Source organism: Aquarana catesbeiana, linkage group LG02, assembly GCF_042186555.1.
Source record: "Aquarana catesbeiana isolate 2022-GZ linkage group LG02, ASM4218655v1, whole genome shotgun sequence".
NCBI classification, from domain to species: Eukaryota; Metazoa; Chordata; class Amphibia; order Anura; family Ranidae; genus Aquarana; species Aquarana catesbeiana.
Window position 1 is genome coordinate 673,980,622 of NC_133325.1, and position 27,478 is coordinate 674,008,099.

The window sequence follows — 27,478 nt, forward strand, 5'->3', positions numbered from 1 at the left end:
TTACATTATATATCTTGGGTATGAGCTTGAGCTATCTCCTGTAGGTACGTGTTGGTACCCGTGAAATGTCTCCAGGGCCTCCACTTGTCTCGGAATTGTTCCTCCGTATTGTGTAAAGTTGCAGTTAATTCCTCCATACGGAGGATACAGTTGACTTTAGAATACCACAGGACCTTAGTTGGTGGAAGGGGTTGCTGCCACAGTGCAGGGATACATGCCCTCGCCGCATTGAGGAGTTGCATTGTCAGGGTCTTTTTGTACTTTTGAGTGGGTCTCCCTGTCAGGTGTAGAAGGCATGCAGCCGGGTTGTCTCTCAGTTCCACTGCGGTCAAGCTACGAATGGTCGTTGTCACCTCCTTCCAAAACGGTCGCAAAACCGGGAATGCCCAGAAGATGTGCACCATGGTTCCAACTTCTGAGTTGCACCTCCAGCATTTATCAGATAACGTTTGGTCCATCTTGTGGAGTAAATAAGGGACTCTATACCATCAAGTCATAGTTTTTTATCCCCATTCCTGGTAATGGTTCGCAATCGAGGATTTATGTGCTAGGAGTAAGATTTTTTCCATTTGTTGTGAGGAGAACTGAGTTCCCAAGTCCCTTTCCCATTTATGTATAAATGGCGGGGATCGGTTCCTCCCTCTATTATGTTAAAAGGCTGTATAAGAACGAAAGTGTGTGTCGCGCTGGTTCCCCAGATTTGCATAGTGACTCAAGGAGGGTGAGGTCTCGCGGGGTGTATGGAGTTTTCTGTAGGGTCTGCAGGAAATGTCTGAGTTGCAGAGTGCTAAGATTATCTAATGGTGGTTCTGTGAGTCTAGAGATGGATGATACAGAGGGAAGCTCCCCCTGCGGCCAAACATCCCCCAGAGCGTGTCTCCCATGTGCGGTCAACTGTCTCAGCCTTCTGCTAGTTAAACTCAGAGTAAAGTCAGGGTTTCCTATGACTGGAGTCATAGGAGATGGTAGTGATGACAGATCTGTGTTGCGAAAAATCCTCTTCGCTATCGTGACAGTGGCACCAATCAGAGGGTGAACTTTCAAGTCTCCCGGAGGGGCAGAAAGCCACGGAGACGAAAGTAGAGGGATGGAGGCATCCTCAATTTCCATCCTTACCCACTGTTTGGAGTCTTTGTTACAGTGCCAATCCACGATCCTTGCGAGGTAAACTGCCCTATAATACCGAAGGATATCGGGGAGGCCAATGACTCCCTTCTCTTTGGGTCTAGTTAATGTTTGCATTCTTGCCCTAGGCGACCTATGGGCCCAGATGAAATCCCTTATGATCGTCTGCAATTGTTTAAAGAAAGTGGGCGGAACCCGAATCGGCAACGTTTGGAGTACATACAAAACCCTAGGTAGAGCCGTCCTCTTCAGGGCGTTACACCGTCTAAACCAGGTCAATGTTAAGGTATGCCAGGCACAAAAGTCTACCTTGAGTCTGTGTAAAAGGGGTAGATAGTTATGAGAGTACAAATGCGCCAAGTCCGGTGTAATATCTATTCCCAAGTAATGTATGGATTTGTCCGCCCACTGAAACGAAAAGGACTTGCAAATGATCTGTGCTTCTGGAGTAGGTACTGTGATATTTAACACTGCAGACTTGGCACAGTTGACCTTAAAGTTTGACACTTCTCCGTAGGACCGTATAGCAGCTAGTATGTTAGGGAGTGAAACCCGTGGATTAGATACAAAGAAAATTAGATCATTGGAGAAAGCAGCAATTTTGTGGTGTCCCGAGGGCTTCATAATCCCTGAGATGTTGGGATCTCCTCTTATAGTACACAAAAACAGCTCAAGGGTCAGAATAAAAATAAGCGGGAACCATCCCGTTTGCTATTGTGAAAAAATCAGAGCGCCTCTCATTCACCCGCACCCCCACCGATGGAGTAGAGTATAGAGACAAAACCCATCCAAGCACATTAGAGCCCAATCCAATGTGATCCAGGGTGGCCCGCATAAAATGCCAGGCCACCCTGTGGAAAGCCTTTTCCGCGTCCGTTGAGAGCAGAAGAAAAGGCTTTTTAATACATCGAGCCACATGAATGAGGTTAATGACCCTAACGGCATTGTCTCTCGCCTCTCTCAACGGCACGAAACCCGCCTGGTCAAGGTGTATTAATTGTGGGATGTGCGGTAGAAGTCTGTTTGATAGTATTTTTGATAAAAGTTTTAAGTCTACATTGAGTAACGCAATCGGGCGATAATTTCCACAGTGAGACTGGTCTTTCCCTTCTTTGGGTATCAGGGAGATATATGCCCGTAGCGAGTCTACCAGACTGGGACTATCCCCCTTTTAACGTATTATACGCTGTCAAGAAATGAGGTGTCAAAGAGGTCGCAAAGGTCTGGTAATAAGTCAGGGTGAAGCCATCAGGTCCCGGTGCCTTCCGTGGTTTTGTTTGAGCTAAGGCTGTCTGGAATTCCTCAGACGTGATCTCAGATTCCAGCGAATCTCTAATATCGTCTGGCAGTGTAGGCATACCGGAGGCTCTGATATATTCACCTGCTAACACCGTCTTGGCTGCTAAGGACTCAGTGGATTCCCCCCGATGTATGTTATACAATTGTTGATAATATTCGCAAAATTTGTTCGCTATGTCTTTGGAGGTATGTACTTTGGTCCCTTATTTGGTAGTTATAGAAGGGATGTAGGTGCGCTTCCTCGGGCCACGTAGAGCTCTAGCCAACAACGAGCCCGGCTTATTCGAGAATTCAAACAAGGTCCGTGTCGCCCAAGCCAGGCTTTGCGTCGTTTTTTGATATAATAGATCTTTCAGTTAACCTCTGGCCTTTAACAAGGCCTTAAGGTGTGCTTCGGCCAATGACCGCTTATGAAGCAACTCAAGAGAGCACACCTGGGAGATCAGCAGATCAATCTGTTTGTTTTTTTCCCTTTTCCTTACAGTCCCAATCCTGATCAACTCCCCCCGCACCACACATTTATGTGCCTCCCACACAGTCATTGGGGTCAGTGACGGATCCACATTTTCCATGAAGTAATTAGTGAGGATTCTCCCTACCTCGCTGCGGATCTCAGGTATTTGTAACAGAGATTCATTGAGTTTCCAGGTTGGGGGGGGTTTTAGGTTCCGTCTCCCAACACAGAGTCACATGGGTAGGTGCGTGGTCTGAAAAAGAAATGTAATCAATCTGGGAGGAGGTGACAAAGGGCAGGTCCCTATGCTGGATGTAGAGTATGTACGGTGCACCGAAGAGAAGTAGGTATAATCTCTACTCTCAGGGTGCATAATTCTCCATGGATCGACCAAGTTCAGGTTGAATAATTCCGCTTTAAGTTTTTTGAGGTAGGAGAAAGACAGATGTGACGCCCCTCTCGAGACATCAAGTAACGGCACTTGTGCATAATTAAAGTCACCACCCATTAGGAAGACACCCTCACGAAATTCCATGATTATGGGGATTAGGGACCTCATAAAAGAAAGGTGGTCTGAATTTGGGAAGTAAACGTTAACCAAGGTCACTGTGGTATTTCTGATTCTCCCTTTTATAAGCAAGTATCGGCCCTGTGGGTCTGCACGCTCCTCCAGTAGAGTCCAAGGTACCGACTTGGCTATTACTATACTAACGCCTTTCGACTTTGACAGAGGGGAAGCGGCATGCTATGCATTAGGAAAATCTCTATTGCAGAGTCTGGGAATTGCTTGGTGTTTAAAGTGGGTCTCCTGGATTAGCACCACCTGAGTGCGGGATTTTTTAAGATTGGAGAGGAGTCTCGAGCGTTTCTCAGGTGTGGCCAATCCACGAGCATTTAAGGATGTAAATTTAATCCCTTGTCGGGAATGGCATGGCGGGGGCCTACCGGAGGGAGCCATGTTGCGCACCTGTAGAGAGCCGAATACGGCAAAACAAAACAAAAACGAACAAGGGGGGGAGAAGAGAAGTGGGAAGTAAAGGAAAAAACAAAAAGAAGAGTAAGAAGACTGAGGGGAGATTGAGCAAGTAGAAGAATACAAGTACAGCAATTAGAGGTAGAAGAGGAGAACGAGAAATTTAGAGATTATCCTAGACTAAGCCTTGCGCAGTGGGAGACGTGCCATCGGGCGAGAACCTATAAATGAAAAGACACTAAACTATAACCTCAAAACATGGTGGTATTAGGCAAAATGTCCCACTCGGCACGGGCTCTGGGCTAAAGTTTCCATTGATTGACAATTCGTCAGTTTAAAGCTATCACTCATAAGGGCACAACTGGTCTCAGTGAGAGTTCAATAAAACATATTGAAAACGAGAAAAGACTTCTAAACTATGTGAGATAACACACAGTGTGTCCTACCACCTTCCGGGGAAGGCCCGCCCCACCCCACCCCCGTCTTATGTCAGGAAAAACAAAAAGAAGGATTAAAAAAAAAAAATCCTCCTGGGAAAATATCGAGGGGGGTAGGGGTGAAACGGGCCCAACTCCGTCCAGCTACAGGACCAAACCCATTACACCTTACCCCTCAACCAAGGGGCAGGCAACAAATTTGGTACACATTTTGGAGGACCAGACAAGAACAAGTGGCCTGCTCAGATAGCCGAGCGAAAGCTAATTGTGAGAGTATAAAGGATACCCAGTTCAAATTAGATTAACGGAACTGCGAGGGTCACAAACATCTTTCCAGGGGTGAACTTCTCTACCGCCAGTCCCGGTTAAGACTCTGGGGAAGTAGGTACGTCTCTGAGATCCATTCTTGGCCTGGAACGCCAACGTCTCCTGCTGGGTCTTTGGGGTCTTGGTGATGCAGATCTCGTGTTGTTAAACGTGGTTGGAAAGTCCAGCCAGTTAGGTAGAGAAATCTCAGGGATCTCCAAGAACGTGAACAACTCTGATAGTTGGTCCGGCCATCGCAGCATAAATGAGCTGTTACCTTTGAGCACAGTTAAGTGAAAGGGGTGGCCCCATCTGTATGTAGCTCCTGCTGTTCTAACGGCTTCCAGTAGTGGGCGCAGCAGGACTCTCATCCTTAGAGTGAGCCATGAGAGGTCCAGAAATAGTTGCGCAGATGCGCCATCAAAGTCCTCTGGACCATTTGTCCAAGCTCTCCGCAGTATTTCCTTTTTAATCATGTAATAGTGGACCCTGGCTAGGACATCCCTTGGAGTGAGGGCATCTCCTCCTCTGGGCCCCTGCACTCTGTGTACACGGTCCAGTTCTAGTTCCGCTGTCAGAGGCTTGTCTAGTAGGCGATTAAAGATGGCCACGATCGTAGCCCTAAGGTCTCCTCCAGAGGTGGCCTCAGGCAAGCCGCAGAGCCTTATGTTGTTCCTGCGGCTGCGATTTTCGCCATCGTCAACAGAGAGTTGCAGCATTATCAGGCACCGTTTATAATCAGTCTGTGCCTTCTCTAATGTCGCCATTCTGGATTCCAATGCAGAGGAGGAAGTCTCAACTACGGTTACCCGAGAGTCTACAGTATCAATCCTTTGCTTAAGATCATTAATCTCTCTGGATAGGGTACTTACAATTGTAGCTGCTGATTCAGCGATATCCTGTTTAGTAGGGAGGAGGGCGATGTTGTCCTTCCAGGACTCTGTGGATGGCTGCTCCTGGGCACTAGCACCTTGTGAGAATGAGCATCCATCCGCTCCTAGAATGTCCAGTGAGAGGATCGGGCAATCCGGTCTGTTAGAGAGCGGTGCTGTCCCTTGTGTTGTGTTTGGCAGCCCTTTGCCGGCCTTCTTAAGAGAAGTCGCGCCGGCGGTGTTAGAGCGCGGCGGCGCCATCTTGGGATCCAAGGCCTGTGACGGAGTTGCCGAATTCCGCAAGAAATAAGCGGTAATGTCCATGCCTCTGCACACTGCGGGTGATCCTGGTGCTCTGTCCGTTGCGGACATGTAAAAATCAGCAAGGTCCGCACTCTGGATTCGGTTCTCAACCCAAACGCTGCACTGAGCTCCCAGTCAAGCAGCCTCACAGCGCCATTGCCAAGCCACGCCCCCCATTCCGGTGCATTTTTTATGTGTTTTACCACGTTCCAGTACAGTCCAGTGCAGAAAAAATTAAGCTGTTCTACTTTTTTTTCTGGAACTGGAAAGCCCTGGAACTGACTGCACTGGTGTGAACTATGCCATTGGAAACCATATAACCTACTTTCCATGCATTTTTGTTCCAGAAAATGCAATGCACTGTGTGTGGTGTGAACTGGCCCTAAATCAAAAAACAGAACCTCTACAGTTTAGAAACAATTTCTGCAATAAAAAGCCTGCCTGCTAACATTTTTAAATCTTACTTTTTAGTTTTGCTTTAATTGTAAAAGTACTGCTAAAGAGCCTCTTTATTAAAAAAGGTTTAGAGGTAAAACATGTTTTCCTTTTGGATAGATTAAGAAAGATTTATAACCACTGGAGATTTATAACCACAGGAGATTTCCCTCCACTTTCTGTCCCATAGCCAAAACAGAAAGTGAGAGGAAATCCCCACAAATTAAGAGAATATTTTAGGATCCCCCAGATCACCAGAACTAATGTCCCCTTTGGAGGATTTCCCTGCTATTACTTTTCTGGGGACAACGCAAAATAATTTATTTTCTTTTACTTTCACTTTCAATAATAATGGTAAACAGGTCAAATAGAGAGGGTGAACCTCCCTAACAGGGACAGCATTAAATAATGACAGGTGTTCTAATCCCTCTCCTCTCCCTCCAAAACTAAAAAAAAAAGTTGAAAAGCCCTTAATCTTTATTTTTGACACATAGAATACAAAATAGCCAACAATGCTTCATTGATGAGGGTTTAGGAATAAGAAAGCAGAAATAAATGCATCTGCACATCTGCCTGCAAAAACATAAAATACAAAGGGGAATGGGTAGGGAAACTTGGGAAGGGGGGGAAGCACAAAAAGCAACATTTCTAAGGAAGGTATTCCCTAAGTGACCCTGAGTAAGTACAAGATCCGTACAAGATCCGTGCTAAAGATCAACTCCATAAACTCTAGGGTGCCCCCCCGTGAGGCAGCCGCAGAGGACCCAACCAGCTCCACCCCCGGAGGAAGGGGGTAACAAGGCCTCCATGTTGTAAAGCGCTGCGCAAAATGTTGGCGCTATATAAATCCTGTATTATAATAATAATAATCAAACCTCCGTCCAGGGGTACAGCCGCCCAGGCCGGCTCCAGGACCACCCAGGGCAGGAACCCTGCCAATGCAGTGGGATTATAGGTCAAGTACTTCACTCCCTGCAACATACAATATATTACAAGAACAGGAACTGAGAGAAAAACGCATCATATAGTATAAAAAAAAGGGGGATAAGTGAGAAAGAGAAAAATTAATAAAATAATATAATTTAGTCTAGTCTAGTCGCCCCATGGACCGGAAAGCGGAAAGAAAACACCAACAGCGGAGAGGACTGTAAAAACTGGGTTCAGGCATGAGCATTACAGTTAGTATGTACTCTCAGCGAGGGTTCTGCCAGCTCCAACAATGCAACCTCCAGGCTGGATGGCACTGGGTCTGGGTCAGTGGTGTACTTCTGCCAAGGTGCCCAGATACTAGTAAACCGCTCGCATCTATCTTTACACGTCGCCACTCACACATCTGCCTCCTTAATCTCATCTACCTTCTTGAGCCACTCAGCTATAGTGGGCACCTGTGGACGTTTCCAGTAGAGAGGTATAAGTAGTTTGGCTGCATTCAGTAGGTGCAGTAGCGCACTTCTCTTGTAGTGGCTCAGTGGGAGGGCAGGGATGTGCAAGAGGAAGCGAGCTGGGGAAAGCGGGATGTCAACCCCGAGAGCGTCTTTTATGTAGGATTGGATGTAGAACCAGAATGGACGAATCACAGGGCACTCCTACCAAAGGTGAGAAGTGTGCCTCTCTGATCGCATCCCCGCCAGCAATGGTCAGTGACCAAGGGGTAAATACGTGACAGAGCCGCAGGTACCCGGTACCAGCGTGTCAGGCATTTGTAGTTAGTCTCCTGTGTCTAGGAGTCTATAGAGCTAGTGTGTGTGAGTTTAAGCATGTGTGTTATTTGTTCAGCTGAGAATTCCAGCTCCAAGACACGCTCCTATTCCCAGATAAAGGCTGGCTTTGGCATGGTGGGGGCAGGGCCTAGAAGCTTGTAGAGTTCAGAGATCATATGAGGGGTAGGCTCTTTCTCAATGAACAGCTGCTCATATGAAGTAAGAATAGTGAGCTCCCTAATAGAACTTCCGCGGGTCTCAAAAAATGGTGTAACTATTTATACCACCACCAGTCAATTGGGAAGCACCCAAATCTATCCCTGAGGGTCTCTAGGGGGATCAGCCTGCCATTTTACAAGAACCTGCCTCAACTGGGGTTGCTGCCATAGACCCAGGACCCAAAAAATACCACGTGTTCCCCAGGAGGGAACCACAAAAAGCCTCCCAGTGGTGTCAGCGGGGACCCAGAGGGGACCATGGAATATGAGGCATTAGCGCGGTCCCAGACTCATAAGACATGGGTAGTCAGGGGGGAGACCAACTCTGAGAACCCTCTGTGTTCCCGGGACAACCAGGGGGCATATGATAGGTTATGGCCTGCCAGGCTCTTCTCCAGAGAAACCCACATTTTGGAATGGGTATGAAAGTGCCAATTTAGAATACGTTGGCATACTATGGCCCTATAATAGCGGTGTATGTCAGGGAGGCCTAGACCCCCCATTCCTTTAGATCTCTGAAGTAGGGACATGGCCAATCACGTTTTTTTATTGTGCCATACGAACCAAACCAGTACACACTGAAGTTGGGCAAAGAAGCTGTTAGGAAGAGGGATAGGTAACATGTGCATCAGGAAAAGTACCCTAGGGAGGATATTCATTTTTATTATATTAACCTCACCTAGCCAGGTGAAGGTTATCCTTGTCCAGCTTTGCAAGTCTCTACGCATCATGCCCAAAAGTGTAGGATAGTTGGCAGAGTACAACGTTTCAAAACGGTCAGTGAGTTGGACCCCAAGATACATGATGGAGGATTTAGCCCAAGTAAACAGGAAAGCTTCCCGCAAATTACTAGCTAGGGTTTCTGGTAAAGTAATAGGCAATACCTCAGACTTAGCATAGTTGATTTTAAAGTTCGATATATGCCCAAAAAGGTGGAGTTCCCGCATAAGGTTTGGCAGCGAAACAAGGGGATTCATAAGGTGGAAGAGAATGTCATCAGCATAAGCTGAGAGTTTGTGTTCAGTGGACCCCACTGTTATCCCCCTTCATTTTTTACCTCCCAAACCCCTCCTCCCCTCCCCCTCTTTTTTCCCCTCTTCCCCCCTTTTCCCTTCCCGTCCCTTCACCTCCCCACTCCCACACAACTTCTGCCCCACATCCAATTTCTCTCTCCCTCCACACCCCCACCTCACATTCACATCCCTCCACCCACAGCTTCTTCAAGTGTATAGTTTACCCACTCCAATTGCTCTACCCTATTTATCCAGATACCAGTCCATTGATTTGCACGTCCCCCCTAGTCGCCGCGGGGGACCCTTTGGCGGCACCATTTGTCCTGTGTCTGCCTGGGCTATGTGTAAGCAGCATTGCTCTTCCCCCATGTATATATTGCTATTGACATCATTGCAAGAGATTGTATTATATTTTTGTCAATTGTACTGTTATTGATCACTTGTCAATCAAATTACAGATATTACAGACCGCAAATCTAGTTGAGATGCTATCCGTGATCAAATATCCCACTGTGATCCTCCCTTTTTGAGGACCATTTTATTGGTGATATACATGGATTGTTACCACGCTTTTTAATCTGTATTTGATTATATGTTGATTTTTATTGATTTTGTATTAGTAAAACTTTATACATTTTTCTACACACTTGTTCATACAATTTGAATTTATTTTAATTTGTACCAAGATAGTCCAATTTCCCTCATTCACTAGGGAGGTTTGGTTGGGGACTAAGCTCCCGATCTCTATATGTTATCCCCCTAATGTCGCCACTTGCCCGAACTGTTCTATGGAATGGTTCCAGAAAAAGGGCAAAAAGAAGGGGGGAGAGGAGGCATCCCTGCCTCGAGCCATTCTGTGTTGGGAACCCAGGGGAGAAGAGACCGTTTACCAGAACCATTGCACTTGGAGCCGTATACAGGGCCATGATCCACTGTACCATGTGAGGGCCTAAGCCCAGGGCCTCTAAGACTGCACTGAGGTACGACCAGTCAACCCGGTCAAATGCCTTTTAGGCATCGGTAGACAGAATGAGGTAGTGTAGGGAGTCTTGGCGAGTACGTGTCCAATAAATAAGCTGCGTGGTCCAGATGGAGTAATCCCTAACTAAGTTAACCCTAAGATTTCACCGTTGCAGCAACCTCCTGAGTGGAAATAGGAGATTCAAGATCTAATTGTTGTTCCGTTGTCAGAGAAGGGAGACCCGCCGACGTGAGGTATTCACTAATAGCACAAAGCTTAGAAGTTTTCTCTGTCAGGGAGACGTTCTTGTCTAAATTATATAATTCCGTATAATAGTCCCAAAATAATGAGGCAATCCTAGAGGAATGCAGGGTCGCCTCAACACCAAGGGATTGAAGATATATTGAAGATATATTTGAAGATATATTTGTGGGTGGCTACTCGTCTCTTCCGAAGTGCCCTGGCGAGCATTTTGCCACACTTGTTGCCATGCTCGTAGTATTTGTGGGACAGATAGCGTAGTTGCCTATGGACGTGACGATCTTAAAGGCGCAAAAACAACTCTCTGAGCTCAGTCAAACGCCCAAGGGCTTCAACATCCCTTTGGTGTTTATGCGTGAGCTCTGCCTGTTGTAAAGCGATCAGTACTCTCTAAAAAGTCGATCTGCCTTTCTTTTTTGAGTTTAGATCCCAACGAGATCAGCTCTCCCCTAAGCACCGCTTTATGGCCCTCCCATACAACTCTCCCTGATAAATCGTCGGACACATTTTCCGAAAAATAGTGCAAGATGGCCTTGGTAACCTTAGATACCACTGAGGCATCATCTAGTAAGTTCTCATTCAGTCTCCAAGACCATGCCCTAGGTGACCCGCAAGGAACTTGTATCGTAGCGAGAATAGGTACACGGTCAGAGATAGTGATGCTCCCTATCTCAGCCACCTTTAGTTATACTTTAACATTAGTGGAACACCTGCTTTTCATTTTTGTGCACTTTGCAGTAATTTACCAGGTTTTTTTTCCCAGATTTTCCCATGAAATATTAAATGGAATTTGAAATAATAATATGCTGTGTAAAAATATTAGAAAAGAAGAGAAAGTAGTGAAGTGAAGTTAAAAAAACGATATTAAAGTATACTGTATTCGAAGCCCTCATTAGGGACATTTCCTTAATTTTCTGTCCTGTAGACCCAACTGTAAGTGAGGGATATCCCCTCTTAGAAATTTGTCATGGGGCCATTGGAATGTTTTTCCCCTATTACTGTTCCGGTGGCAACTCAAAATTTTGGATTTGCCCTCACTTTTATTCCTGGTGACAATGGCCAATGAGACAATTAGAAACAACAAATAAAAACCTGACAGTAGTTCTATACCCCTCACCACTCTCAAAATTAAAACCACTGAAAAGTCTTACACAAGTGGTATACCCATACTTGGAAGGGGTAACATGATGTGTTTTGGGGTGTAATTCTAAGTATGCCCATGCTGTATGTGAGAAGTATCCTAACAAATTGACAACTTGTTTTTAATTTTTTTTTGGCATTTTCCAAAAACTTGTCGCAATAAAATTAAGTGTTCAAAAGACTCACCATGTCTCTTAAAAAATACCTTGGAGTGCTTACTCTCCAAAATGTGGTAATTTTGAGAGTGTTTCTACTGTCCTGGTGCTCCAGGGCCTCCAAAAATCTGATAGGCAATCAGGAAACTAGATATGTCATTTATGTCCCTAGAATTCCTGAAGGTGCTTCCTTGGATTTTGGACCCATCTATATGGCTAGGCTACAAAATACCTCATGTGATTTCACCATATTCGGGAGGAGTAGAAGAATGTGATAGGTGGTTAGGAAATTAGATTAATTATTTATGCGTAACTTATGCTCTTAAAAGCCCAAAGGTGCTCCTTGGATTTTGTGAATCCTCTATGCATCTAGGCTATGAAAAAGTCTCACACATGGTATCCCCATACTCAGGAGGCATAGCAGAATGTGTTTTGAGGTGTACTTCCAAACAGGCTTATTCTGTGTGTGAAAAATAACTTGTTCAAATGTAAACTGTAAAAAAAAACAGAAACAAGTTTTATTCAATTTCAATTTTCCAAAAAAAGTGTGACAAAAACTCACCATGCCTCTTATTAAATGCCTTGGACTGTCTCCTTTCCAAAAAGGGGTAATTTTGGGGTATTTGTACTGTACTATTTTTACTAAAGAAATGTAGCAGAACACATTTTGGCCTACGTTTAGAAAGATTTTTTATTTGCAAAGTTGTTTAGCAGAAACTAAGAAGAATTTTTTTTTGTTTTTTAAATTGTCTGCATTTTTTGTTTATATTGCAAAAGATAAAAAAAAAATGATGATTAGATACCACCAAAAGAATGCCCTATCTCAAAACAATGATAAAAATGTCATTAGGGTACATGAATGGAGTTTCTCAGCCAATAGGCAGAGATTTTCTTGGGTCCCTTGGCCTGCTGGGAGATCCGATTTATTTGGGTGGAGTCAGGTGATCGGTGTTCTGTGCCACCTGGACGGCTGTCTGGGTGGATGTGTTTCATGCTGCCCCGGGCTACTAGGCCGCAAGCCTGAGGCCTATCCTGGGGACATCTGGCTGCTAGGCTGTCTGAGGGGCTATCCAGAAGCAGGAGAGCAGCGTAGGGTTGGGACTGTGGGCTTGTAGTACAACCAGAAGTAACGGTTCCACCGGCCGGGGAACCAGTTGTGGTCAGAGGTAGAGGGGAAGCTGTCGCCTCTAAGGGACCATCCACCTTGTTACCGGAGACCACTATGAGTAAGCTGAGGCCAGTACCAGAGCAAACTTCTTACCTGACGAGGACGGTGAAGAAGTGGGAAAACTTCAGCAAGTGAACAGTCAGGGACCCAGCGGACAGCAGAGGTGACGCTTGCGAATCATCTGTGAGTGCCAAACCAGGGACCTAGAGTGTTAGCAAGGGTGATGCTTGGAGAGCATCTGTGAGTGCCAAGCCAGGGACCCAGCAGGGAAACGAGGGTGACGCTTGAGGAAGATACTGAGTACTAACAGTGGAAGAGCTTAGGGGATCCAGTGGCTATTGGATCTGAAATCTAGTGAGATAGACTGGGAGCTCATTGAGTGAAGACCCACAATGAGTGATTGTGGGGTAAGCTGAGAACCGTTTGTGTTGCAAATAGTTGGATACAATTACAGTTAGTAACTTCTATAAGATTGTTGCCATAGAAGACAGCGTCCTACCTATACAGAAGTGGTGTCCGACTAGAGGCCTTCACCTGTATGGCTTTCTGCCTATAGAAGTCTTAGAGTCTGCCAATTAGCATTACATCTACCTAAGGGTGTCCTGGCCCTAACCCTCTCTCCCACAGTTCTGTTTAAGAGACAATAAATCTCTTTGCATTCAAAAAGTGTCTGGTGCCCACCCTTTTCATCTTGAATTACACCCGCCATGCCTTGTAACCCACTCTACACAGAAGGATGTCAGCTGTCCCTGAATCTGGAGGTCACCATTAAGCCTAAAGGGGCCCGGAACTTTGCTACATAAATATGAAAAAAAAATGCAATCTTAAAAACAGTGTTCCCTTTGAAAATGATAGACTTTGCTAGGTTTAGGTTGACATAAATTATCCCTAATATATTCAGCTTAAAACCTGGCAGAACCAAGCCATTATCATGGACAGCCAAATCTGCTACAAGGCCATGTGCAATTAGAAGGAAAAGTCTCTGCATGATCATTCAGGTCTTGCAGCTTTAACACACTTAAAAACATGGCAAGTGGACACGCTTGGGTTATCCAACTGCCCCCGGGAAACACCGTCAGGAAGTGGCTGAACAAAATGACAGCTTGGCTTGAAGTGTTTGTTGATATGGAGAGGGAAGGGGATGGAGATGAGCATAGCTGGTACTACTTATCTGAATGGGCAACAACACTGATGTGACAAGGTTTGCCCTACTGACTGCCCCCACAGACAGCAGCCAGTAGGCATGAGAACTTTGCCTGATCTGGCCAGCTGTCATCTTCTTTCCATGGGTACCCTGACACTTGGTCCAGAAAACGCCAGAAAATTGAGGGCACTATCCATCATATACTATAATTACAAAAAAATACCATAATTTTAGGAGTGCTCTGTCTCAGCTTGGAATATTGCTGCACATATATTGTTTTCTGTTTCATTCATATTTTAAAATGGAAATAATAGAAAGGAAAGTAACAATGTCATTATATTGTAAGTACAGAGAGAAAAAGTTGTATTTTATTTTTAATGGAATAAAAGGACTTTTATACGTATGTTGAACTTAAAGCAAACTTATCAAGATATTGGTAAACTATCTGACAATACGAGGCTCTACCTTTGAAAAAATGGTTGGAAAAAGGACACAGGGTTTGCACGTGTGCAGAGTGCGAGACTCTGGAGTATGAATTTTGAGCAAAGAAAACAGTTTTTATAACTTTCATAGGAATTGGGTATTCCCAGATCGGGCTCTGTAGTTTGGGGATTTTGAAATACCTTGGGAGGTAAGAAATCTCCAACCAGTGGCGGCCCGTCCATTAAGGGTGCACAGGCGCTGCCCCCTCTGTCACGCCATGGATGGATAGATTCATGCATTGTATGAACCTATCCATGGCTGCTGTAGCCACACCCTATTCATGCGTCCGGCCCCTTTTAGGACGCCGGGCGCCTGAATTACAGCGACAGGGGTGTTTTTTTGAAGCACCCGATTAGAGCCATAGACTCTAATAGGCTTCATAAAAAGTAACTCGGAGCGCAGAGCACTGCGCTCGGAGTCCACCCAGGTGTGTTAGAAAAGCAGATATATATTTGCTTTTCTAACACTTAACCGCCTCTCTGCCAATCAGGAAGCGCGGGTCTAATACCCATCACCTGATTGGCTGAAGGCACAGGCATTCCTATTGGATGCCTGGCGAAACGGAAGAAGAGACACAGGGAACCATGGAGGACACAGGAGCCATTACCTAACCCGCTGCCCGTCCAACAGTTTGCCGCCATCACCCACTGCCTGACCCACCACCAAGATGGGTTAGTGCCGGTCAGACAGCAAGCAGGCGGGGGGGTCACAGTGGCTGCATTTTATGGGCACAGATGTTGCATTTTATGGGCACAGGGGCTGCATATGATGTGCACAGTGGCTGCATATTATGGGCACAGAGGCTGCATATGATGGACACAGAGGCTGCATTTTATGGGCACAGAGGCTGCATATGATGGGCCCAGTGGCTGCATATGATGGGCACAGAGGCTGCATTTTATGGGCACAGAGGCTGCATTTTATGGGCACAGTGGCTGCATATGATGGGCACAGAGGCTGCATTTTAAGGGCACAGAGGCTGCATTTTATGGGCACAGAGGCTGCATATGATGGGCACAGTGGCTACATATGATGGGCACAGAGGTTGCACTTTATGGGCACAGTGGCTGCATATGATGGGCACAGTGGCTGCATTTTATGGGCACAGAGGCTGCATATGATGGCACAGAGGCTGCATTTTATGGGCACAGTGGTTGCATATGAGGGGCACAGTGACTGCATTTTATGGACACAGAGGCTGCATATGATGGGCACAGAGGCTGCATTTTATGGGCACAGTGGCTGCATATGATGGACACAGAGGTTGCATTTTATGTGCACAGAGGCTGCATATGATGGGCACAGAGGCTGCATTTTATGGGCACAGTGCCTGCATATGATGGGCACAGTGGCTGCATTTTATGGGCACAATGGCTGCATATAATGGGCACAGAGGCTGCATTTTATGGGCACAGTGGCTGCATATGATGGGCACAGTGGCTGCATTTGATGGGCACAGTGGCTGCATTTGATGGGCACAGTGGCTGCCTTTTATGAGCACAGTGGCTGCATTTGATGGGAACAGTGGCTGATGGCACAGTGAGGCTGTAATTGATGGGTTTTTTCAGTATTTTTCAGAATTTTTCAGTTTGTTTTCCCCCCCAAAAAATTTGGAGCACCAGCCGCCACTGTCTCCAACTCAGTGTCCAGATCTTGCTAAAGAGCAGCAGGGTGTGTATGTAATCGGAGTTCTCTACTTTTTATTACATGTTATTATACATCTGGCACCGATCTGGCCCCTATGATGGTCTGAGGCACAGCCGGAGCTCAGCAGTTCAGCACGGGATTTCTACTTACCAACACAGCTGATATGCCTTCTATGATCCTCTGTAATGAGGGATCATATATGTCTGGTAAGGGGTAACCCCTTCCATACTGGTGGTGGATCACAATTTGTTTTGCTATCCAACAACTGAAGATTCTCTTTTGTGTGGACCTGTATACTGTTCCTGTTGTTTTGCACGGGTGGACTTTTTCACATAATTACTGAGAGACTTTGTGTATTGAATTTGGTTTTGAATTATTGATCATTCAGATCTTTATCTATATATTTTTTATACTCACATGTATAGAATTTTGTATATATTATACTACCAGTGTTCCTGTAGAACTTCATTTATATTATTTTGTGCATCGATGGGACTTTATGTACCCCATTAATTTGATGTGGTTTCATTAGTTATTCACTAATTATTTTTAGCGCGATTCAGGTTTTTCTATCTTATTTGGAGGGATGCCATGCCTATTGGACTGAGAGAGTCTGGGAGACTGAAAGCGCAGATGCAAATAGGAACAAGTCCAGAAGACTGAAGGAATCTGTAAGTCTCAAAACAGTGAGAGAGCCTGAGGTGTCAGGAGAACCCATACCTAGAGGCCAGGAGTGGGCCCATGCAGCAAGATGTTGTAGCCTAGGCTGAGTGAGCTAAGAGAGCCAGGTGGCTTAGTATTTTTCTGTTAACTATTTTGCTGTGTGAAACTGAAACTCCTGTATGGACACATTTTTGGACTTTACTTTCATCTGTTTTAATTAAAGTGAGCTGACAAGCCTTTAAAAACTGTTTTGACTGGCATGGACTTAATATATCACAACTATTAATGAAATAGTAGTAAACCGTTAAACATTGATAAAGTATTACTGAAAAGTTAATATTTTTTTACTTGCTTTGGTAACCTTGGGAACCCCAAGGGATTCCTTTAATTTGCAGGGATTTTTTCTCCCTTCCTGTTTTGACTAAGATGGAATGTAAAGAAAGATCTCCCCAATGGGACACAGATGGAAAAAAAATCAGACAGGGGTTATAACCCTCCTTTACTCCATCCAAAATGAAAAAAAAAAAAGTAAAAAAAAGAACCACACCTCTGAAGTTAGAACACCTGACCTGCGCACTAATTCTGGGCCAGTGACTTGCTCAAGATGAACCTCATAGTATGGAAATGTGGGAGCTTCTACTACTCATGCTTTAGGTCTTCCATGCTTATCCTTGCTTAACCACTAAGCAAGTCACAGACCCAGGACAAGAATGCGCATATCAGGTGACACAAAACCATACACATGCTGGTTACAATTCAGTAACTTGTTAAAGTAGAACTATGTCCTCCTATTAAAAAAGCAGTACTTGTGGCAGCATTATATTATCACTGCATCATATCATTTTCCCTTAGTCCCCCTGCAAAGTCCTAAAGATACCTGTTGATCCTGGTGAAGTTCACCTAAAGCAGCTTCCTGTGATGGTGTGGCAACGATGCTGCACTGCATCTCCATATCTCCACTACTCAATTCACCTGACTGAAGCAAAGAAAATACATGGTAAATCCAGGTATGGAGGTGCATGTAGATGACTTCAAGTAACAATGCTGGACCATTTACATCAGAGACTACAGTACTAGTTTACACAGGATGGCAGCCAATACTTTCCCTATGTTCTGGACTTCAACAAAGGATGAAGCAAAGGTCAAAAGACTTCTTGGGTTTGGATTAGATGGTGTCTTCTAAAAACCTTGTTCAATATGGATTTTGAATCCAATTTGTAACTGATAGTCTAAGCTGGGCACAGTGTCTTTTTAATAACATTGTGTTTGCTAGGAAAGCGACACAGGCTTGTTTTGTGTATATGTCACTGACAGCATACATTCCTCTCAACTTTGTGAAAAGGGAAAGAAGGATACATTTGAGCATGAAGTATATACAGTATTTTAAACATTACTTTTCCTTTATTTTGGCTTTTCAAGACAACAAATAGAAAATGTAAAGGTTGATAAAAGATTTTGTGCAGTAAATCTTTTTTTTTAAATAATACATTTTTATAGTGATGTTTACATCTTTACATCAGGCCAAAAAGAAGGGCAACCGAGGAAGAAAAAGAGACAGAAGGATTTTGTTTCAAAAGAAGGACAGTCGCTCTTTGGGAGGTATGGTATATTAAGACAGTGATGTTTTGCTTTATTTGTCTGTTAAAAACTATGCCTTTATAAGCTGACAATGAAAGTGTGGAGGCAAGCCCTGAAAATACCCTATTCGAGGGGAACTTGTGTATTACCTAGTTCCGCGCTTTGGCTATATCTGCAACTGCCCCATTTCCTCGAGCTTCCAGACCCGGGCATATGGACCAACAAAGGGGTCAAAATAACTGGATACATAGTGCTGGCAGGCAAATTTATGACTTATGATGAGCTCAAAACTAAGTATGTCCTTCCCAACTGGTACCTATTTTGGTATCTGCAACTACGACATGCTTTTATGTCACAGTTTGGATCGCTAACTTTGGTGAATCAGCCCTCCTGTGTGGAAACATTGTTGGGCTCTGATTCTTTGTGTAAACCTTTATCCACTTCAGTACCAGGCACTTTCACCCCCTTCCTGCTAAGTTTCAGCTTTCAGCACTTTGAACATTTTGAATGACAATTGCGCAGTCGTGCAACACTGTACCCATATGACATTTTCATAATTTTTTTCACACAAATATTGATTTCTTTCCATGGTATTTAATCACCACTGGGTTTTTTATTTTTTGCTAAATAAACGAAAAAAGACCGAAAAAAATAAAATAAAAAATGTTTTTCTTCATTTCTGTTATAATATTTTGCAAATAAATAATTTTCTTCAAAAATTTAGGCCAAAATGTACACTGCTACATTTCTTTGGTAAAAATAACCCAAATCAGTGTATATTATTTAGTCTGAAGGAAAGTTATAGAGTCCACAAGCTATGGTATATACAGTGGGGACGGAAAGTATTCAGACCCCCTTAATTTTTTCACTCTTTGTTATATTGCAGCCATTTGCTAAAATCATTTAAGTCCATTTTTTAACTCATTAATGTACACACAGCACCCCATATTGACAGAAAAACACAGAATTGTTGACATTTTCGCAGATTTATTAACCACTTCCCGACCGGCGCACGCTGATGTACGTCGGCAGAATGGCACGGCTGGGCAAATGGGCATACCTGTAAGTCCCAACTGAATTCCCCGCCGTGCCATTGCGTGCGCGCGCTGGCCGGGAGCTCCGTGAGTCGGGTCGCTGGTCCCGCGGACTCGATCGCCATGGATACCCGTAATCGCCTCATGGAGAGGATGAACGGGGAGATGCTGATGTAAACTAGCATCTCCCCATTCTGCCTAGTGATAGTCTCACTGATCTCTGCTCCCGATGACAGGGAGCAGAGATCAGTGAGACTATCACTAGGCAGAATGGGGAGATGACATGTCACAGCTAGTCCATCCCCCCTACAGTTAGAAAACACTCCCTAGTACTGGCTTAACCCCTCCCCGCCTCTATTGGTTAACCCCTTCACTGCCAGTGTCATTTACACAGGAATCAGTGCATTTTTAGAGCACTCATTGCTGAAAATGTGTCAAATATGTCCGATGTGTCCGCCATAATGTCACAGTCACAATAAAAATCGCTGAATCGCCGCCATTACTAGTAGAAAAAAAAATTATTAATAAAAATGCCATAAAACTATCCCCTATTTTGTAAACACTATAACTTTTGCGCAAACCAATCAATAATCGCTTATTGCGATTTTTTTTACCAAAAATATGTAGAAGAATATGTATCGGCCTAAACTGAAGGAAAAAATGCTTTTTTAATTATTTTTTGGGGATATTTATTATAGCAAAAAGAAAAAAATAATGCGTTTTTTTCAAAATTGTCACTATTTTTTTGTTTATAGCGCAAAAAATAAAAACCACAGAGGTGATCAAATACCACCAAAAGAAAGCTCTATTTGTGGGAAAAAAAGGACGTTAATTTTGTTTGGGAGCCACGTCGCACGACCGCGCAATTGTCAGTTAAAGCGACGCAGTGCCGAATCGCAAAAAGTGCTCTGGTCAGGAAGGGGGTAAATTCTTCCGGGCTGAAGCGGTTAAAAAAGAAAAACTGAAATATCACATGGTCCTAAGTAGTCAGACCCTTTCCTGTGACACTCATTAATTTAACTCAGGTGCTGTCCATTTCTTCTGATCATCCTTGAGATGGTTCTACACCTTCATTTGAGTCCAGCTGTGTTTGATTATACTGATTGGACTTGATTAGGAAAGCCACACACCTGTCTATATAAGACCTTACAGATCACAGTGCATGTCAGAGCAAATGAGAATCATGAAGTCAAATGAACTGCCTGAAGAGCTCAGAGACAGAATTGTGGCAAGGCACAGATCGGGCCAAGGTTACAAAAAATTTCTGCTGCACTTAAGGTTCCTAAGAGCACAGTGGCCTCCATAATCCTTAAATGGAAGACCTTTGGGACGACCAGAACCCTTCCTAGAGCTGGCCGTCCAGCCAAACTGAGCTATCAGGGGAGAAGTGAGAGAGGTAAAGAAGAACCCAAAGATCACTGCGGCTGAGCTCCAGAGATGCAGTCGGGAGATGGGAGAAAGTTGTAGAAAGTCAACCATCACTGCAGCCCTCCACCAGTCGGGGCTTTATGGCAGAGTGGCCCGACGGAAGCCTCTCCTCAGTGCAAGACACATGAAAACCCGCATGGAGTTTGCTAAAAAAACACCCGAAGGACTCCAAGATGGTGAGAAATAAGATTCTTTGCTCTGATGAGACCAAGATAGAACTTTTTGGCCTTAATTCTATTAGGGTGTACACACGGTCAGACTTTGTTCGGACATTCCGACAACAAAATCCTAGGATTTTTTCCGACGGATGTTGGCTCAAACTTGTTTTGTCTACACACGGTCGCACAAAGTTGTCGGAAAATCCGATCGTTCTAAACGCGGTGACGTAAAACACGTACGTCGGGACTATAAACGGGGCAGTGGCCAATAGCTTTCATCTCTTTATTTATTCTGAGCATGCGTGGCACTTTGTCCGTCGGATTTGTGTACACACGATTGGAATTTCTGACAACGGATTTTGTTGTCGGAAAATTTTATCTCCTGCTCTCCAACTTTGTGTGTCGGAAAATCCGATGGAAAATGTCCGATGGAGCCCACACACGGTCGGAATTTCCGACAACACACTCCGATCGGACATTTTCCATCGGAAAATCCGACCGTGTGTACGGGGCATAAGCAGTATATGTGGAGAAAACCAGGCACTGCTCATCACCTGTTCAATACAGTCCCAACAGTGAAGCATGGTGGTGGCAGCATCATGCTGTGGGGGTGTTTTTCAGCTGCAGGGACAGGACTACTGGTTGCAATCGAACGAAAGATGATTGCGGCCAAGTACAGGGTTATCCTGGACGAAAACCTTCTCCAGAGTGCTCAAGACCTCAGACTGGGCTGAAGATTTACCTTCCAACAAGACAATGACCCTAAGCACACAGCTAAAATAACAAAGAATTAGCTTCACAACAACTCTGTGACTGTTCTTGAATGGCCTGAGCTAGAGCCCTGACTTAAACCCAATTGAGTATCTCTGGAGAGACCTAAAAATGGCTGTTCACCAATGTTTACCATCCAACCTGACAGAACTGGAGAGGATCTGCAAGGAGGAATGGCAGAGGATCCCCAAATCCAGGTGTGAAAAACTTGTTGCATCTTTCCCAAAATTACTCATGGCTGTATTAGATTAAAATGGTGCTTCTACTAAATACTGAGCAAAGGGTCTGAATACTTAGGACCATTTGATATTTCAGTTTTTCTTTTTTAATAAATCTGCAAAAATGTCAAAAATTCTGTGTTTTTCTGTCAATATGGGGTGCTGTGTGTACATTAAAGAGGAAAAAAATGAACTTAAATGATTTTAGTAAGTGGCTGCAATATAACAAAGAGTGAACATTTAAGGGGGTCTGAATACTTTCTGTTCCCACTGTATGTTTGAAAATTGATCAGTCCTAATGTAGTGACGGCTATATAATTTTTTGAGCCCCAAAAATGCCAGGACAATGTTTTTTTTTGCCATTTTTTTTTTTTTACATACTGTCACCAGTGCAGTACAGCATCATCATATAGAGTATCTAGTGTGATGGTGATCAGGGATACTGACTAGTAACAAGATGTAAAGAAAAAAAAATATAATTTAAAAAAAAAAAAAAAAGTTTCTTTTTATTACATTGTTTTTATTTTGTACAATTTTTTTTTACATATTGTAACCAGAGCAATACAGTGGTACCATAGTAACACTGTACTACTATGAGGAGGTGATCATGATTTTTTTTTATTTTTACGCACTATGATTTCTTATGACAGTGAATTATAGCAACCATTTTTTCTGAATGAAAGGATATAATATAAAGATAGATTGATGCAGTATAAGTTCATCCACTGTATATACCAACCCACCAAACTAGCAGGTATTTACCAGTGGGTATTTGGCCCAACAGATTTTATACATATTTTCTGGCACTGTCCATTAATTCAACACTTTTGGACAGAGGTCACTAAATTCATTACGGACACTACGACTCTTGTGGCCCCCCTGTCCATTCCGGTGAATGTATTGGTCTGGTGGAGGGCCCAGCTTACACAGCAGCACATAGAACGCTACTATGCATAATTTATTTTTTTGCCCGTAAGGTGATCTTATTACATTGGAAGAAACCAGCAACCCCTTCCCTACAAAATTAGAATTGGTCTGGTTACCATTTTAGAAAGCCATTGGGATTGTACACCCCATTAACACCCATCATACCATAAGAACATACCTAAAATATAAACAAGGATTTTTTCTGTTAAAAAAAAAATATAAACAAGGATTGTGGAAAAGTCTAGGCCGCGACCCCTTTATTGGGTTTAAAACCATTTTAATTATGGAATGAACTTTAACCTTTAATACCAAACAGAACCGCTGCTGCTATTAATAGACCGACATGCTTAGTCACTAAGACTCAAGCAGCAATTTCTTATATACTAGGGGGGTGGTAGTTGCGCTGTGATAGGGAAGGGGATAGGGAAGGGGGGAAACTACACTAAAGTGCAAATGGCAAACATGCCAGGTGACCTAAAAAAAAATATATATAAAAAAGGCGACAGAAAGATATAAACAGCACACAAGTGGGTGTATGTAATGAATGACTGGAAAAAACACACTAACCAGTACATATAATAGATAAATGAATGAAAACCACTAAATAGTGTAAACTTGGAGACAAAGTGATATTAAATCACATGGAGATGAACAGTGCACATGATGAAAGGGGCAGTTAAGCTGATAACATATAAAGAATAAATAAATGCATATAGTACTAAGTGCACAAAAAACCAGTAGATGAGGGATAGCAAATGGTCCTAATATGAATCAAAAACACTTGACCAATAAAATCGAAAAACCAAAATGCAACATAAAGGTGTATCAAAATGGATATAATAATAATGGCAGAAGGAAATATATTCCCAAAAATCTGAAAAAACATATAAATATATAAAAGTGGTGTTGAATATAAACGACAGTCCCACCACCAAGTGTAATGATGCTGGATCACAGTCCAAGGAAACAGCCAACAAACGACAGGTGAAAAAAGGGGGGGGGTTGTCTTCGATGGGGGCACCTCAGTGAACACAGGCCCCTTACCTTACGGCTGTAAGGTATACAGCATATATATTAAACGCCCAGTAAGATATGGAATCCAGAAACGTTGCAGCAGATGATATAGCTCGTAAATGCAGTGGTATTTGTGACAGATGAGCGCAAGCCTCAATCCACGAGTGCCGAACTCGTAAAGTCCACACCGCTGGCCGTAGGACCTTCTACCATCTCACATCTCCTGTAGCTCACCACCCGTCATACGTAGTATATGTGATGTGGTAACAAGACAAGAACCGCATATAGCGTAATCCCGTACAAAAAACACTTTATTGTATAAAAACACTTATAAACTTACAAAAGTAGACAGCTGGGGGGTAAAACTCCGCGAGCGCCGTGCTCGTAACATCAGCTGTGTGTGTGGCAACGTCCCGTGCTCCTAACGCGTGTCGTCACGTCACGTGACTTCTTCATATTTCTTATACCAACCAAATAACAGTTTACCAACCACTGTCCACCCACAAAGTGGGCGACATTACCCAAAAAGATAGACCTTCAATATCAAACAAAGCTGTTGTTAACCAATAACAGACCAACATGCTTAGTCATTAATACTCAAGCAGTAATATATTATATAAAAAAAGTGACAGCATACCAATTACTGTCCACCCACAAAATGGGTGACATTACCCACATAAAGAGGGACCACGACAAGGGGGAATAACAAAGGGCAGGGAGGGTGGGAGAGTAGGTCAAAAGATCCAGGAGGAGAGGCTGAGGAGAATCCAGAGGTGAGTCCAACTGACAGACCTGAGGTAAATGCTGACTCCGCCCAGTAACAGGAGAGGATACAAGTAAAAGGTTACACTCATTGGGTAGATATTTCCCGCCAAAGGATTTGTCACCAATCCAGTGCTCAGCAGCTGAGGAAAATCTTCCTAGCAACAGCAGGCAACTTATCACATGAAACACAAAACAGAAAGAACCAGTAAAGCATCCATAGAGAGACATGTACTTAACAATCACCATAGCCCTCTATTAATAGTAAAACTTATTTATAAAACAAATAGGTGGAAGTGCGCATGCGCACGGGCACGGGAGCAGACATGTTCTGACCTGCTCCGCACGCCGCCGGCCTTTCCAAGCCACAACAAGCCAGAGGGAAGCCACGCTCATCGCCATTCCTCGAGCGATCCGCACTATGAACCGGAGAGGAGGGGGGGCAGCCAAAAGGAAACCCCCCACTTCTAACTATTCGTACCGTTCGGGGAACGCTGCAGCAAGGACTCCCCCATCCAAGATGGCGTCGGGACGGAGTACGGAGGCTGATATAACAAAGCAGGTGAGCGGGACCCAGGGACATCAGAGCCCCCCTGCACAAAGATTCTCTCCCCACAACACTGTGACTGCAGGCCTAGACAGAGAACGAGACCCCTTCTCCTCCCAGTCACAGAAGGATAATACAGGACTGCAGAAAGATGGGTCCCCGCGGTTCTCTCTCTCCCCCTCCCAAACTTATCAGGGGGGGGGCACTGGATGGCGCAGATTCCCCTGCTTCCTCCATGGAGAGGAACATGGCTGAAATAGCAGAGCTTGCACTAAGCCAAAACAGCATAGGAAGTGAACAACAGCCTCCACCTCCAGCAACATATTCTGGGGATTCTGTCCTCCTTGCCCGCTTCTCAGCACTACTACAGCAAGAGCTTACAAAAGCCTGCCAACTAATTACAGCAGAAATGAAGCATGACTTTAATGATATAGGTGACAGATTGGATACCATTGAATCCAAAATGGATGGCACAGTGCGGAGGGTAAATCAGAACTCAAGTATGATAGCCTCATTGCAAGATCAATTAGACCAAGCCAACGCCAAAATTGAAGATCAGGAAAATAGATCCAGACGCTATAATTTTCAAATCCGCGGTCTACCAGAGGCAGTTACTGATCTAGAAGACGCAGTACATACTCTCATGCAAGATCTGATTCCAGATATTTCCCCACAGCACATGGAAATTGACAGGGTACATCGAGCCCTGATGGCACCAAGACAAGATGGCCCTCCTAGAGATGTCATCGTCAATCCGCATTTCTATAGAATCAAGGAACAAATAATGTCTACAGCCCGGGCAAGGGGCGATATAAACCTCTTGGGTCACCAGATACAAATTTTCGCGGACATTTCGCAGATGACTATCCAAAAAAGACGGGCCCTGAAACCATTATTGGCACAGCTCACTAATCACCAAATCAAATATCGGTGGTCGTTCCCGTTTCGACTAGCTTTTTCCTTCAAGGGGAAACCATACTCCTTTGCAAATTTTCCGGATGGAGAAGATATCCTTTTGGGTCTTGGTTTGATATCCAGAGACTCTTCGGCCCCCAAAGCACAACAGGAAATGTATCGCCCAATCTCGCCCCTCTGGGAACAACAACGCCAGCGATATTCCTCTAGAAGGCGACACCTAGCAACCGGACCAGATGGATGAAGTTGAAGATGAAACCCTCTTTTCTACTCTTCTAACTTTTACCTTTTTAGGAGAAGTATCCACCACATCCTAATATCTGATACCACAGTAAACCCGTATGGGTTTCCCCCTTTAGCAGTCTAGATTTTGCTCCGTTAGCTAACATTAGCTATCTTTATTTGTCTTCAGTACACTAAAGAGACTGCCTACATCCTGGAGGGGTAAAACCCCCCTCTCGGTATTGAGAGATTAGATTAGAGCTGTTTTATTCATGTTGATTTGCTCTCTTCTAGAATGTTTCCCTAGATATAATACATCCTGAACCCCCCCAATCTAAAGCTAGATTTAGATAAATATTGCTTTGTTTAGTTAGATTAGAGGTATTGTAATAGTTTAAACCTCCTGGATCTAACTGACTCCCCTCTATACCACTACAATGCTTTATATGGAAAGTGCAGAGGCGAAACCACATGCCACTCCCAGACGAGCTTGTCTTCATCGCTTAGATGGAAACAACTTCGCCATACTTAGTAGAGACTATAGTCTCCGGGACCATTACGAATATGTTTATGATGATAACTCAGTTTTTTATGTACTTTATTTCTGAGGTGACAGGTGGACTTTGGTCCAGTCCATCTTATCCCAACATTAACCTCTCTTTTCTCTTTTTTTCTGTTTTCCCCTTATATCTGAGTGCACCCCTAAGCCTGAAAATTGGAGAAGCCCATCAAAACACTTCCTTCTCGAGAATCAGGATGACCATCTACAACAGGCAAGTACAGTCTGCCAGACCACAATGCTAAAGTCCCAGTTGCCTCTTTCACACACTAAAGTATTAACACATAACGTGCAAGGTCTGAATTCCCCTACTAAGCGCGCTAAAGCCTTCCTTGACTACCATAAACTAGATGTAGATTTTCTGCTCCTTCAGGAAACGCACTTCTCATGCACTTCAGCTCCTAAATACTTGAATGCTAGGTTCCCCTTGATTTACTTATCTAATGGGGTAGATAAAAAAAGAGGAGTAGCGATTTGCATCGCAAAAAGGGTACCATTTACCCCCTCAACAGTCATCAGAGATAAGGAGGGGAGGTTTGTCATGGTAGCAGGGAAAGTAAATGACAGTGCCGTCACTCTCATTTCATA